Below are 14,437 nucleotides of genomic sequence, written 5' to 3'. Positions count from 1 at the left end.
TTCCCTGTTCCACTCATGTGGTTTTCTTTTAAATAGCTCCTTCTTCATTGAGATAAGATTCTAACATATCTGAAGTCTTTCAATATGCTATTACCTCTGCTTGGGGAACTATTTGGTCTTTTATTTTACAACCAAATGAGTCCCATGTTTGAATTTTATCCTTTTATTCATTCAGGAGACTTTTTATTCACTACATACGATGTACCAGCTCCTGTGATAATATCGCAGATGTATTGGTGAGAAACATCAGATACAGCCAATTGGTCCCAAGGATATTAGAGTCCAAAGACAAAAACAGACACAGAACAAATATTTGCACAAATAGCCTGACAATTATCACAATGTTGTAAAAGAAAAGTACTTGGCAGCATGAGAACATATCTTAAAAGCATAATAAAGATGTTTTCCTCTGATGATAAAGGTCAATGAAAGTTTCCATGAAGAGATGATAATTAGCTGAGCTGTGAAAGATTAGCAGTTTAACTAGGCAAAGAGGAGGGAAAAGCAGCAAATGGCACTTTTATGGGAGACATCAAGCAAGATTAGGAAAGGAATTGTATTGCTCAATTTTTATGGACTGCATTGTGATCCCAAAAACACACATGGGCCTCCCTAGTGGCGCAGGTAGTTGAGCACCACGCTGTGAAGCTGTCCACAGCCTCTGCAGCACTGGTTCAATCCCAGCTGGCTGGTGAGGGTCCCACATGGCTCTGCAGATCTCTCCTGTCACACCCACTGCTCCCCTCAGCAGTATATTTCGTCAGTCTGTCTGTTCTGTTCCCCGCTCTGTCTCTGGTGAATCCTCTCACCCTCCCACGCATCTGGCCTATAACCTGGTTCTTGTATAAATAAATGTTTAACCCCCCCAAAAAAAAAACAAAAAAAGCCCCCAAAATACACATATTGAACCTCTTAGTCCCTAATGTGATTGTATTTGGAGATGGTGCTTCTAATTTAGATTAAATGAAGTCATAAGGGTGGATTCCTAACTGATAGAATTGGTGACTTTATAAAAAGAGGGAAAGAGGGGTCTCCCTGGTGGCTCAGATGGTTGAGCCCCATGCTGTGAAGGTGTCCGCAGCCTCGCAGCCTCCGTGGTGCGGTTTCGATCCTGCCCACCCGGCGAGAATCCCACATGCCATGGCAGACCTCTCCTGTCTCACCTGCTGCTCCCCTCAGCAATGTATTTCGTCAGTCTGCCTGTTCTGTTCCCCTCGCTGTCTCTGATGAATCCTCTCACCCCTCCACACACCTGGCCTGTACCCCGGTTCTTGTATAAAAATAAATAAAATCTTAAAAAATAAATAAAAAGAGGGAAAGAAAGGCCAAGAGAAGACCTAAAAAGAATTACTCATCTGCAAGCCAGGAAGAGAGCTATCCTCAGAAAAGGAAGCTACCATCACTTTGATCTTGGGCTTCCCAACTTCCAGAATCATGAAAAATGGTTTTCTTTAGACTTAGTCTTTATTATTTTCTTATGTCAGCCTGAGCAGATTGATGTACTGATAAAAGGCCTCCTTGACACAACAGAAGACATTAACTTGTCCCTAGAATTAGATTCATTATTATCTGCTTTCTTCTTTATCTCCTTTATTTCTCAGTTCAATTTTCCTTAATGTGTTGATCCTTTCCACTGACTAACATTATGACTTGGGAAGATGACTGCTCCAATTCCCAAGTTAACTGTGCAAATTAACATCTAGAACAGGAATAACCTCCCCTTTTATCTTCCCAACACCATATAAAAATTCCAGAGAAAGGTGCTGGCTGCCTCCAAGTATGTTACTGTGGAATGTATTTGGTCCCTGAGCTTCCCGGGTGTGAAGGTCTGTTATCAGATGAATGTACTTGGGAGAAAGTCCACACAATCACTGTGAAAGTCCAACACTGTGCTCAGGTTTTAATATCATTCACTAGTTTTTGACTCTATCATTCATTTTACTCCCTTCTTGAGAGTTCTTCACCTTGAAAAGTGTTTCAGTACTCACTTTGGAATAATTGCCTTTAAATATGTAGAAAAACATCAGACTTGAATTAACCCTAAGTCTCCATTTATAATGTGATCAGAGCAATCTGATTACTATAATCAGAAGATTGCTTATAGAGCATAAAATTACAGCATAGGAATTAAAGAAAGGTTTCAAATACAATATCCAGCTAAAAATAATCTTATTATCAGCCTTCTATGAAGTGTTTAGTTACAAATCTTTGTGTAGATTGTTTTGTCTTCTCTGATAACACTGTAAAATATATACACAGACAAGCAAACACAAACATGCTAACTTCTCTGTGGCTGATTCTTTAAAGAGTTTTCTTAGTGGGTAATTAGGATTATTGTGTCTCAGTCTTCTCATTGCCCTTTCCTCAGATCCACCTACCTAGGTAAGAGAAGGAAAAAAAGGTGTGGAAAAAAAACTTGTCATGCCTTTAGTTAATTGCATGAGCTGTATAACTTCCCATTCAACCTATCTTAGCAAATGTAACACAGATTTTTAATCTGGAACTTCCTCTTGTTTCTTTAAATATCCATTTAACATCATCTAATATCTAATTGCTTTTTTTCCTAAATGACAAACTCCCAATCTACAACACTTTCTGTATTTCTGTGTTTACTCTTTGAAAGTGAATTTTGATACAGGTATTCCTCCTTTTTCTTCACCTATTACAAATTTATTATTTTACAAAACTCTAAACAGTGTACTCATGTCAAATTTGCTTTAAAACTGTTCTTTTTACATGTTCATGGTGCGTAGGTGGGTTTATTATGTTCTTTACTAATCTCCCCAATTACTGTGTCCTGTGACTCAGATGAATGGAAGTGATAATGGTTATATGCATAATAAAATAAATGCCCTCCACACACAAAGACTATGTCATTTGTGCAAATGTTGTGCTTTTAGTAAACTGCAAATGGGAAATAGCACTTGTGATATTGAATTACATATGGCTAATTCACATAGACAAAATCAGTAGTGTACTTGTTCTTAGTGGAGCTCTCTGAAAATGACTTCTGATTCGCAATGCAACCCAGGGCTTCTAAAATTAACATCAGGAGATATCCTACACATCATTGCCCAGACTCTTTGTCCCATTACCTAGAAGATAAAACTGGATTAATTTTCAGTTATTGGCATATCATGGACTTACCCAGGACATGCTACACTGCTAGTGAAACCATTGCTGCTGAAATATTTATTTTGTTTCTTTGCTTTTTTTTTTCATTCATTTGTTCATTCACTTAGTTGGTTATTTAGCTATTTATGTTACACATGGAGATGTACTTCTAAAGTATCCCTTCAAGTATGGCATCATTTTCTAGGTGCACTAGCCATAGGAATTTAACTCCATCAAGTCCACATCTGTTTTTGAGATGAGGATTTGCTTTCCACAGAATGATCACAGCTGAACAGAAGATTGTGAGTATAAGGACGTAGCCCTTTCTGATCAATGTGGGACTTCTCCGAAAGCCAGTTTTTGTTCTAGTGTTTGCAGAAACTGTCAGATCAACACCAATATTTGATGACTATAGCTTTGCAGTTGTGGTCCCTCCCATCTCCTTTCCCAGTTGTGTTTCCCCAATATAATGTATGTATTCCTAACTTCATATCAGTATCTGCTTCTTAGAGGACTCAGTGGCACCAGATCTGGAGGTATATACCCAACTGGAAAGTAGAACCATACATTAAGCAAAATGTAAGACATGAGTAGTGACTTGACCAAGCTGACTTTCCAATTAGTAAAATTTCATTATGTCACTGGTAAAAATACAGAGAAAAAAATGTATCCAAGATCAATAGAATTTGTTGCTTGAAATCAAATCTCACTGACACATTAACTGGAAGATACTGAAAACCTAAAAAGCATTAAGAAATAATTTAAAACTGTGTGAAATAGAGAAGGCTTTAACCTCTGCAGATGGAAAGAAGAAAAAGATAAACTTAGCATTTAATAGAATTGCCAAGTTTTGAGACATTTTAATATTCAGCTGAAGCATGTATATTACGCCAAAGTCATGGCTTTGGGGGTGGGAAAAACTGGGACACTAATACATGGGATCTTGATAAACCCAAAGATTTCAACACCCCAGATTTCTCTGAACCCTAGGAATTGGTAGAAGTGACTCAGCCCTCCATTTAAAGACCTCGTGGTGCCTCTGTATAGGAGGACACAGCAAATACTGCTTCCAAAGTAACAAGGGTGAATTGAGGTTTTATATTTACTTACTCTCCTGTCTTCAAGGTCATTAGCTGGGTATAAGTAATATATCTGGGAAAATAAAGGAGGGTTCTTCAGGGATGATAAAAATTTTTCTCTACCTTGAAAGAGATAGAGACTGCATTGGTGTGTGCATTTGCTACAGTTTACCAAACTCTACCCCAAGGTACTTTTCACCTATGATTATTGGGGAACTTTATTTACATTGTCAATACCTGAAAACCACACAAAGCAACCATCATACCTTTTCTTCAGCTACTAATTCTTCATGATGTCATAACCAAACTCATTACAATGCAAGTAGGTTTATATATGTTCTGTTTATTTATGATTTTTGCATTCTTTCTTTACAAATGCTTTAATAAAATATTTGTGCAAATGTTAAAACAGAGGATTTGATAAGAACATTGCACTTAAATACATTTTGCCTTCTACAGCACCTAATTTATCAGCAACTATTAGTTGAATATGTTTATGAACAGTACTCTGCTGGACACTGTGGACAGAAGGAAATGTAAATAGAAAACACAATTTAAAGGAAACTGATGGCTAGATACATATGAAATGGATAATATTGCTGATGAAAAGTAACTACCATACATTAAGAAAATATATAAAAAATGTTTCACAATAGTTTCAATTTCACTATAAGAGAGTATTAAATATAGAATACCAAAACAGTTTTTTAGGAAAGTGGGGCTTTCTGAAATGTCAGTAGTACTTGGTTTTATCTAGCCAAATCTGTCTGTTAACATGCTGACATCAAAACTTATTTTTTATATCTGCATTCATGCCAAAAAATATAATGAACCAGGGACTATTTATAATACAATTTATTTAAATCTTAACAGTTTTCCTAAAGTTGTGATCTTTTCAGAAACTTAAGGGCCTACATGTGTACGTGGACACACACACACATACATACACAACAGAGGATTTCTTTTCATTTTTGTTTTTTTTTTTTTTTATAAATTTTATTGTTATATTCCCCATACAATTGCAGCCCCCCATTCTGACCCCAATCCCTCCCCTCCCGCCCCCGCCCCCCTAAAAGTGTCTCTGGTTCATAGTTTTTTGTTGATTTTGATTTTCACTTTCTTATAGTTATTCATTTTCCTGGTCCCTTATTTAAGTTTTCTAGATTCCTGCTATGAGTGAGACCATCCGGTATTTTTCTTTTTCTTTTTGGCTTATTTCGCTGAGCATGATCCCTTCCAGCGCCATCCATGTTGCAGCAAATTGCATGTGTTTATCTTTTTTGAATGCTGAGTAATATTCCATGGTATATATGTACCACATCTTCTTGATCCAGTCATCTATTTTTGGGCATTTGGGTTGTTTCCAAAGCTTAGCTATTGTAAACAGTGCTGCTATAAACATAGGGGTGCAGGTGTTCTTTGGAATTGATGTTTCTGTGTCCTTTGGGTAAATACCTAGGAGTGGAATTGCTGGATCATATGGAAGCTCTATGTTTAGTAGGTCCAGAAATCTCCACACAGCTTTCCACAGTGGTTGGACCAGTTTGCACTCCCACCAACAGTGCAGAAGAGTTCCTTTTTCTCCACACCCTCGCCAACATTTGTTGTTGCTAGTTTTTTTAATATGTGCCATTCTCACTGGTGTAAGATGGTATCTCATGGTAGTTTTGATTTGCATTTCCCTGATGACAAGTGATGTTGAACATTTTTTCATATGCCTGTTGGCCATTTGCATTTCCTCTTCAGAGAAGTTTCTTTTAAGCTCTTCTGCCCATTTTTTGACTGGATTATTTTCTTTGTTGTTGTTGAGTCTCATCAGCTCTTTGCAGATTTTTGTGATCAGTCCTTTATCATTAGTGTTGGGTGCAAAAATGTTCTCCCAGTTGGTGGGGTTTCTCTTTGTTTTTGTTATTGTCTCTTTTGCTGTGCAAAAGCTCTTTAATTTGATGTAGTCCCAGCTGTTTATCTTTGCCTTCACTATCACTGCTTTGGGTGATGTGTCTGTAAAGATGTCTTTGATGTGCAAATCACGTAGTGTTTCGCCTGTATTTCCTTCTATATATTTTATGGTTTCAGGTCTTATGTCTAGTTCTTTAATCCATTTTGAATTGATTTTTGTGTATGGTGTGAGGTGGTGGTCAAGCTTCATTCTTTTGCATGTAGCGACCCAGTTCTCCCAGCACCATTTATTGAACAAACTTTCTTTGCTCCAATGCATAGTCTTTGCTCCTTTGTCAAAGATTAGTTGACCATAAATCTGTGGGTTTATTTCTGGATTTTCTATTCGATTCCATTGGTCTGTATGTCTGTTCTTGTTCCAATACCATGCAGTTTTGATGATTATGGCTTTGTAGTATAGTTTGAAGTCTGGGAGTCTGATGCCTCCATTCCCTTCTTTTTTTTTCAGGAGAGCTTTGGCTATTCGGGGTTTTTTGTGATTCCATATGAATTTCATCAATAATTGTTCTATTTCTTTGAAGAATGACATTGAAATTTTGATTGGAATAGCATTGAATCTGTATATTGCTTTTGGAAGGATGGCCATTTTAATAATGTTTATTCTTCCAATCCATGGGCAGGGGATGTCTCTCCATTTCTTTGTGTCTTCTTCTATTTCTTTTAACAGTGTTTTATAGTTTTCTTTGTATAGGTCCTTCACCTCTTTTGTTAGATTTATTCCCAAATATTTGATTTTTTTTGTTTCAATAACAAAAGGGATGGTCTTTTTGATTTCTTCTTCTTCAGATTTATTGTTTGTGTATAGGAAGGCTACTGACTTTTGCGTGTTGATTTTGTATCCTGCCACTTTACTGAACTGATTGATGAGTTGAATTCGCTTTTCTGTGGAGTTTTTGGGGTTCTCTATGTATAATATCATATCGTCTGCAAATAGTGATAGTTTGACTTCTTCTTTTCCTATTTGAATTCCTTGGATGTCTTTCTCTTGTCTTATTGCCCTGGCTAGGACTTCCAGTATTATATTGAAAAGCAATGGTGAGAGTGGACATCCTTGTCTTGTTCCAGATCTTAATGGAATTGCTTTCAGCTTTTCACCATTGAGAATGATACTGGCTGTTGGCTTCTCATAGATGGCCTTTATGATGTTGAGGTATGTTCCTTGTATCCCAAGAATTTCAAGGGCTTTTATCATGAATGGGTGTTGCACTTTGTCGAAAGCTTTCTCAGCATCTATTGATATTATCATATGGTTTTTATATTTCTTTTTGTTGATGTGTTGGATAACGTTGATTGATTTTCGGATGTTAAACCATCCTTGTGCCCCTGGAAAGAATCCAACTTGGTCGTGGTGAATTATCTTATGGATACATTGTTGGATTCTGATAGCTAAAATTTTATTGAGGATTTTTGCATCAGTGTTCATTAGGGAGATTGGCCTGTAGTTTTCCTTTTTTGTGTTGTCCTTGTTCGGTTTTGGTATTAGTGTAATGTTGGCTTCATAGAACGTGTTTGGTATTGTCCCTTCCTTCTCAATTTTTTGGAAGAGTTTGTGAAGGATAGGCACTAATTCGTCTCTGAATGTTTGGTAGAATTCATTTGTAAATCCATCAGGTCCTGGGCTTTTGTTTTTGGGGAGGTTTTTGATTACCATTTCAATTTCGCTAATGGTAATTGGTCTGTTTAGGTGTTCTATTTCTTCTTTATCTAGCTTTGGGTGATTGTAGAGTTGTAGGAATTTGTCCGTCTCCTCTAGATTGTTAAACTTGTTTCCATATAACTGTTCATAGTAGTTACTGATTATTCTTTTGATTTCTGCTGTGTCCGTTGTGATTTCTCCTCTTTCATTGATGATCCTGTTTATTTGTGCTTTCTCCCTTTTTTCCTTTGTGAGCCTGGCTAGGGGTTTGTCTATTTTATTGATTTTTTCAAAGAACCAGCTCTTGGTTTCATTGATCTTTTGGATTGTTTTTTTAGTTTCAATTTCATTTATTTCTGCTTTGGTTTTTATTATTTCTTTTCTTCTACTGGTTTTGGGGTTTTTTTGTTGTTCTTTTTCTAGATCTTTGAGCTTCGAGATTAGGTTGTTTCTTTGCGTTCTTTCTTGTTTCTTGATGTGAGCTTCTATTGCTATATATTTTCCTCTTATTACTGCTTTTGCTGCATCCCATACATTTAGGATATTGGTGTCCTCCTTGTCGTTCAATTCAAAAAATTTTTTAATTTCTTCTTTGATCTCCTCATTAGTCCAATGGTCTTCCAGTAGTGTGGTTTTTAATCTCCATGAGTTAGGAAAGTTCCTTGCCTTCTTTTTATGGTTTATTTCTAGTTTGATGCCTTCATGGTCAGAAAAGATGGTTGATATGATTTCAATCTTGGTGTATCTGTTGATGTTTGTCTTGTGCCCCAGTATGTGATCGATCCTGGAGAATGATCCGTGTGCGCTTGAGAAAAATGTGTACTCCGTTTTTTTGGGGTTTAGTGTTCTATAGATGTCTGTTAAGCCCAATTGCTCTAGGTCTTTATTTAGAGCTTTGGTTTCTTTACTTATTTTTTGTCTTGTTGATCTATCCATTGTTGATAGTGGTGTGTTGAAGTCTCCCACTACGTATGTGTTTTCTCTGATGTCTGTTTTCAGAGAGGACAACAGTTGTCTGATATATTTTGGTGCTCCTTCGTTTGGTGAGTATATGTTAATGAGTGTTATTTCTTCTTGAAGTATTGTCCCCTTGATCATAATGTAGTGACCATTGGGGTCTCTTTTTATCTTTTTGAGTTTGAAATCTGTTTTATCTAAGTATAGCTGTTCCTGCTTTCTTTTTTGGTCCATTTGCTTGTAGGATTGTTTTCCATCCTTTAACTTTGAGCCTATTTTTATCTTTTGTAGCTAAATGTGTTTCCTGGAGACAGCAAAAGGTTGGGTTTTGTTTCTTAATCCAGGCTGCAACTCTGTGTCTTTTTATTGAAGAGTTTAGTCCATTTACATTTAGAGTTAATATTGATATGTTAACATCTGTATTTGCCATTGTGTTTGTCTTTCCTTTGATTTTATTTATTTATTCTTTTAATAACTTTTTTTTTTTTTTTTGGCCTTCTTTCATTGTTATTCGTCCCTCTGAGGTTCTGGCTTTAGGACTCCTTGTAGTATTTTTTGGAGTGGGGGTTTAGTTGCAATGAAATTCCGGAGTTTCTGTTTGTCTGGGAAGGTCCATATTCTTTCTTCAAAGAGGAAGGAGAGCTTTGCGGGATAGAGTATTCTTGGTTGGCATCTGTTTTCTTGGAGTCTGTTGACTATGTCCCTCCACTCTCTCCTTGCCCGTAGTGTTTCTTCGGAGAAGTCTGATGTCAGCCTGATTGGTTTTCCTTTGAATGTTATCTGTTTCTTCCCTCTTGCCAGCTTCATTATTTTTTCCTTGTCCTGGATTCTTGGGAGCTTTACTATTATGTGTCTTGCTGTATTTTTCCTTTCATCGTGGAAGTTTGGTGTTCTTCTTGCTTCTTGTATATCAATTTTCAGCTCCTTCTTCACATTTGGGAAGTTCTCTTCAATTATCTCTTTGAATATTTTCTCTGTTCCTACATCTCTCTCCTCTCCTTCTGGTATTCCTATAACTCTTATATTTCCTTTCCTCATGGAGTCAGATAGTTCCCGAAGTCTTTCTTCGTTCTTTTTCCTTCGTACTTCTCTTTCCTTTTCTGTTTTGGTTCTTTTTATTTCTGTGTCTTCAAGATTACTTATTCGTTCTTCCATTTCATCTATTCTGCTTTCATTGCTTTTCCCAGAATTCTTTAGTTCTTCCATTAATTCTTTGATCTCCTGCATTTCTTTTACTTCCCTCTTTAGGGACTCAATTTCTTTCTTCTGACCATTGTTTTCCCTCTCTAGGGACTCAATTGCATTCTTCTGATCGTTGATTATTTTTCCCTTATCATTGTTTTCCTTTATGACTTCTGTCAGTTTTTTAATCACGGCAATTTTAAATTCTCTTTCTGGAAGGCTCAGAAATTCTTCCAAGTTATTGTCGTTGCAATCTGGGGGCTGGCTTTCTTTTTGTGGTGTGCTTTTTCTCTGGAGAGTTGCTAGGTTGCGTGTGGTTCTTCTCCTCCCTACTGTCTGTTTTCTAATTTGCCGTATGCGTTGGGACACTGTGTTGTTGGGACTGGCCGGCATCTTGGGTGGGCTTCTCTGTTCCCCTCTGGTTCTTCCAGGAGTCATCTGTCAGTTTCAAGCAGCCTTTACTGGAGAAAGGTCCCTGTTCTAAAATGCCGATTTGGGGACACACTCCCCTGTGCGCCTGGTCTGCCCCGGCGGTGGGTTCCTGCTCCCCTCTGGGCTTGGACTGCAGGCCAGAGGGGGTCTGGCGTGGGCGAACTTCCCCCGCTCACCTCTGGCTCCTGAGGAAGCCTTCTGCAGGTAGTCTTTACTGAAGAAATGTCCCTGTTCTAAAATGGTGATGTGGGACACACTCCCTGCGCTTCTGGTCTCAGGCACACTCTTCTGCGCGCCTGGTCTGCCCCGGCTGTGGGTGCTCGCTCTCCCTGTGGGCTCAGACTACTTGTTCGGAAGGGGCCCGGTGTGGGCTAACTCCCCAGCTGGCCACTAGCTCCTTCAGTAGCCTGTGCTGGGGTCAAGTCGCTAGGTGGCGCCAGAGATCTCTCCTAGAGCCCTTGGGGAGCTGATTTTCCACCCCGTGGGACAGGGAGCAGAGCGGGGATGGTAGGGTACACCTCAACGGCTTTGGGGTGCTGTGTCTGCCTTGTGCCCCACCGTCGTGGGGAACCCACGCCCCTAATTAAGTGCCCCGGGTCTCAGTTCCAAAGCCCTCAGTTCCAGGACGCGGGCTGTAGCCCAGATCAGTGGCGCGGGAATGGCGCCTTTTGAATCCCGCTCCCCTGCCTGGGCGCCTTGTTCCTGCTCACTCAGGTAGGGCCTCCGCCCGGGTCTCAGTTCCAAAGCCCTCAGTTCCAGGACGCGGGCTGTAGCCCAGATCAGTGGCGCGGGAATGGCGCCTTTTGAATCCCGCTCCCCTGCCTGGGCGCCTTGTTCCTGCTCACTCAGGGAGGGCCTCCGCCCGGGTCTCAGTTCCAAAGCCCTCAGTTCCTGGACGCGGGCTGTAGCCCAGATCAGTGGCGTGGGAATGGCGCCTTTTGAATCCCGCTCCCCTGCCTGGGCACCTTGTTCCTGCTCACTCAGGGAGGGCCTCCGCCGTCTCCCCGCAAGCCTAGGTCGCAGGCGCGGGGACCTGGGCAGCTGCAATCCGAGTGCCGCTTTCGTGCAAGCTTACCGGGCGGCCGGGGCTGTGTGCTGGTGCTGGTCTCCTCCTGGGGGGCGGGGCTCTCTTTAATGGCGTCTGGAGCTCACCTCCGCGGCGGATCCTGCAGGGTTCGCCTCAGCTCCCGTTCACGGGGTGTGGTGGCTGAAATAGTTCCTTTCCACTCACAGTCCCACTTGCTGCATCCGTTTTTCTTGTTGGGCGTTTTGGTTTGTTGTTTCCCTCCTCTCTGCCGGTCGGAGAGTGCCGCCTCTGTGGGCGGGGGAGGGGAGCAGGGTTCTGCGCTTCCCTCCCTTCTCGTCCTCTTTTATGGCAACTTTCTTCTTTGGGCAGTTTGCTGGAGTCCTCCGTTTATCTTCCGTGTCCCAGTTCTCACTGGGACCTGACGCTTTTCCTCCCTATTAACTTTTTTTAATGGGAGATCTTACTCGCAGCGTCTCCTCGCCGCCATGTTGCTCCGCCCACCTTCCTCTTTTCATTTTTGTATAGCCAAGGAATGTTTTTTCTCAAAACACCATGCAATGTTCTGTAACACATTAGTTGTTTTCCCATTATGCAATTGTTTATTGTTGTATTTACATGCCAGTCATAGGCAAAAGCATTCAAATGATAGACTTCTTCCTGTTGTATAAAAAATAACCCTCTGATGGTCATTATAATTTTTGTTTTAATATAATTAGTAAAGAAAACATTTTATTAATGTTTTCCAGGATGGCATATATATATTATAATATTAGTCTCTCAGTGAAACTTGTATTCCAACATGATTTAGGAACTTGTATGTCCTGAAATGAGAATGGAAATCAACCAGACATTTCTAAGCACAACACTGTATAATTCATTTCAGAAGTGCTTTTGGAATATGTTACCTGCTAAAAAATCCCCAAAAAGTGGAATGCACTTTTTAAATAGGGTTAGAGAGAACTTTGACTATATCTGCAAATTTCATCTCTTTTTTTCCTTTATTTTCCTAGAGCTGATTGACATTGGGATATTTAATCCAGACCACAAAATGGTTTATAAAAATTCTGAGGCCATTACTCATGCAAAAAACATAAAAGGAAAAGTAATCATTCCTAATGAACATTAAAAATTTAAAAAATGAGGCAATATTTTTATAATTTTGCAGCTGATCCTTCAGGGAATTTTGTTTATTCACATACCATTTATGATTATTTTCTTATTTCACATAGATGGTTATATGACTACTTCATTTAAAAGTTAAAAATAAAAACAAATTGAGTTAGTTATCCATAGAGACTTAAAAAATTTCTGTATATAGTTTTTAGAATTATTACAGTTACCTTTTTATAAGCTTTAATGTACTATCATGCATGTTATGGACACTGCCCTATTTAGTTATTGTTACACTATTCAGTTCTTTCAAATACATTGATACTAAAAGCAAGCTTTATAATAAAGTGATAAGTAAGGCCATTTTCTGTTCCATGATTTTCTGTTTGACTTTATCATGTCAGGCCCTTATCTTAACAATTAACGAATTTCCTTTTCTTTCTTGTTTTTTTCCACCCTAGTTCCTCTTTTTTTTTCTCTATTTCTTATATCCTACATTTGTCCCACATACTCCCAGCCTCTACTAATACTTAGATTCCCTACTCATTTAAAATAAGCTAGATTTTTTAGGTCAGCAATCACATTATGTTGGCTAATTTTATCATAGTGCTTTTTTTTTTTTTTTTTACTTCAAGCCTTCTGTATTAGTGAAATTTCTGGGAGTTCAAACCTTGAATTCTTCAACATGGGATCTCAAGCACCCTGAAAGTTTAGAGGGGGAAATAAAAACAACAACCAAGATCCTAGGCATCTTACAGCTGCACATCAGGCACACTGCACCGGGCCAATAACCTTTGCCATCACACCACTGAGTTGGCTTATGACAACGATATCTGACTCTCATCAAAATGGTGCCTCATGCGTGTCCTTGGGTCACTGATTCATCAGTATTTTGATTAATTTCTGGTCTTTGGTTTTAAAGAAGCAGAATACATGTAGTCATCTCTGTGTTTACCTGCCCTCTCTACCCAACAGCCTGTAGAAGTGGGAGAGCAGAGGAATTGGGACAGATAGAAAAATAGAGTTTCAGTTAAAGTAGATAGAAATTTTCATTGAATTTGTTTCCTAGTGGACTAAAAACTCCTGTAAGCACAAACTAGGAAATATGATCTATCACAATGACCTGCAAAGCTCTATGCCCATGTTCATCTTTCAAAATGATTATTGATGTGTTAACCAAAAAAAAAAAAAAAAGAAAGAAGAAGATAAATCATATGTACCTGTCTTTTAGAAAGTAAGTCCAAGTTATAAATCTGGAGATTAGACTTTTTATTATTACAAGCACTTGCAAAGGTTAAGTCAAAGACATATATTTAGGAAATTCTTTCACTTGTACATAAGTATAATAATGAATAGTTTTGATAAAACAAAGGGAAAGGAAAATGATTTATATAGAAGTTGAGAAAGAGAAAACATAGATGGTTTTGATAAAGAAAAATTCTTTTATTATTAGTCAACAACAAAGAAGTGCAGTTGGTCAGATCATCAAATAAAATAATTTTGTTTATGGAATCTCCTAACAACATTTGACTACTGTCTAATAGGTTGTCTTCATGTATCTGTCAGAATCCTTTGCTAATACTTTCTTCTAGGGCTGTACATGCTTCTACTCTTACCAGAACTTCCAAAACCTGTACCACTTTTAGAAGTTATAAAACTCATTTTCTTTTCCTTTGAGTGTTTTATTAAATCATAATGAGATTTTTCACTTCTGTCTGTATACAGGTATGGTGTTACTATGATCTAATAGATACTTCAAACTCCTGATTTCAGAAACAATCTTCTAAATGAAATCTGTGCCACCAGCAACAATCTTCTCTCTTAGTCTTTCCACACACAGTCTGTGTTTTCAGTTGTACAAGAAAAAAAGGTTATGGAAATGTTGAATTTCTGTGTCTAGTGAACATACTTACTACACAGTAAGGAGGACGGCATGACTGG

The sequence above is a fragment of the Talpa europaea genome (genome assembly GCF_964194135.1).
Source record: "Talpa europaea genome assembly, chromosome: 3".
Lineage (NCBI taxonomy): Eukaryota > Metazoa > Chordata > Mammalia > Eulipotyphla > Talpidae > Talpa > Talpa europaea.
This window is presented reverse-complemented; position numbering follows the sequence as displayed.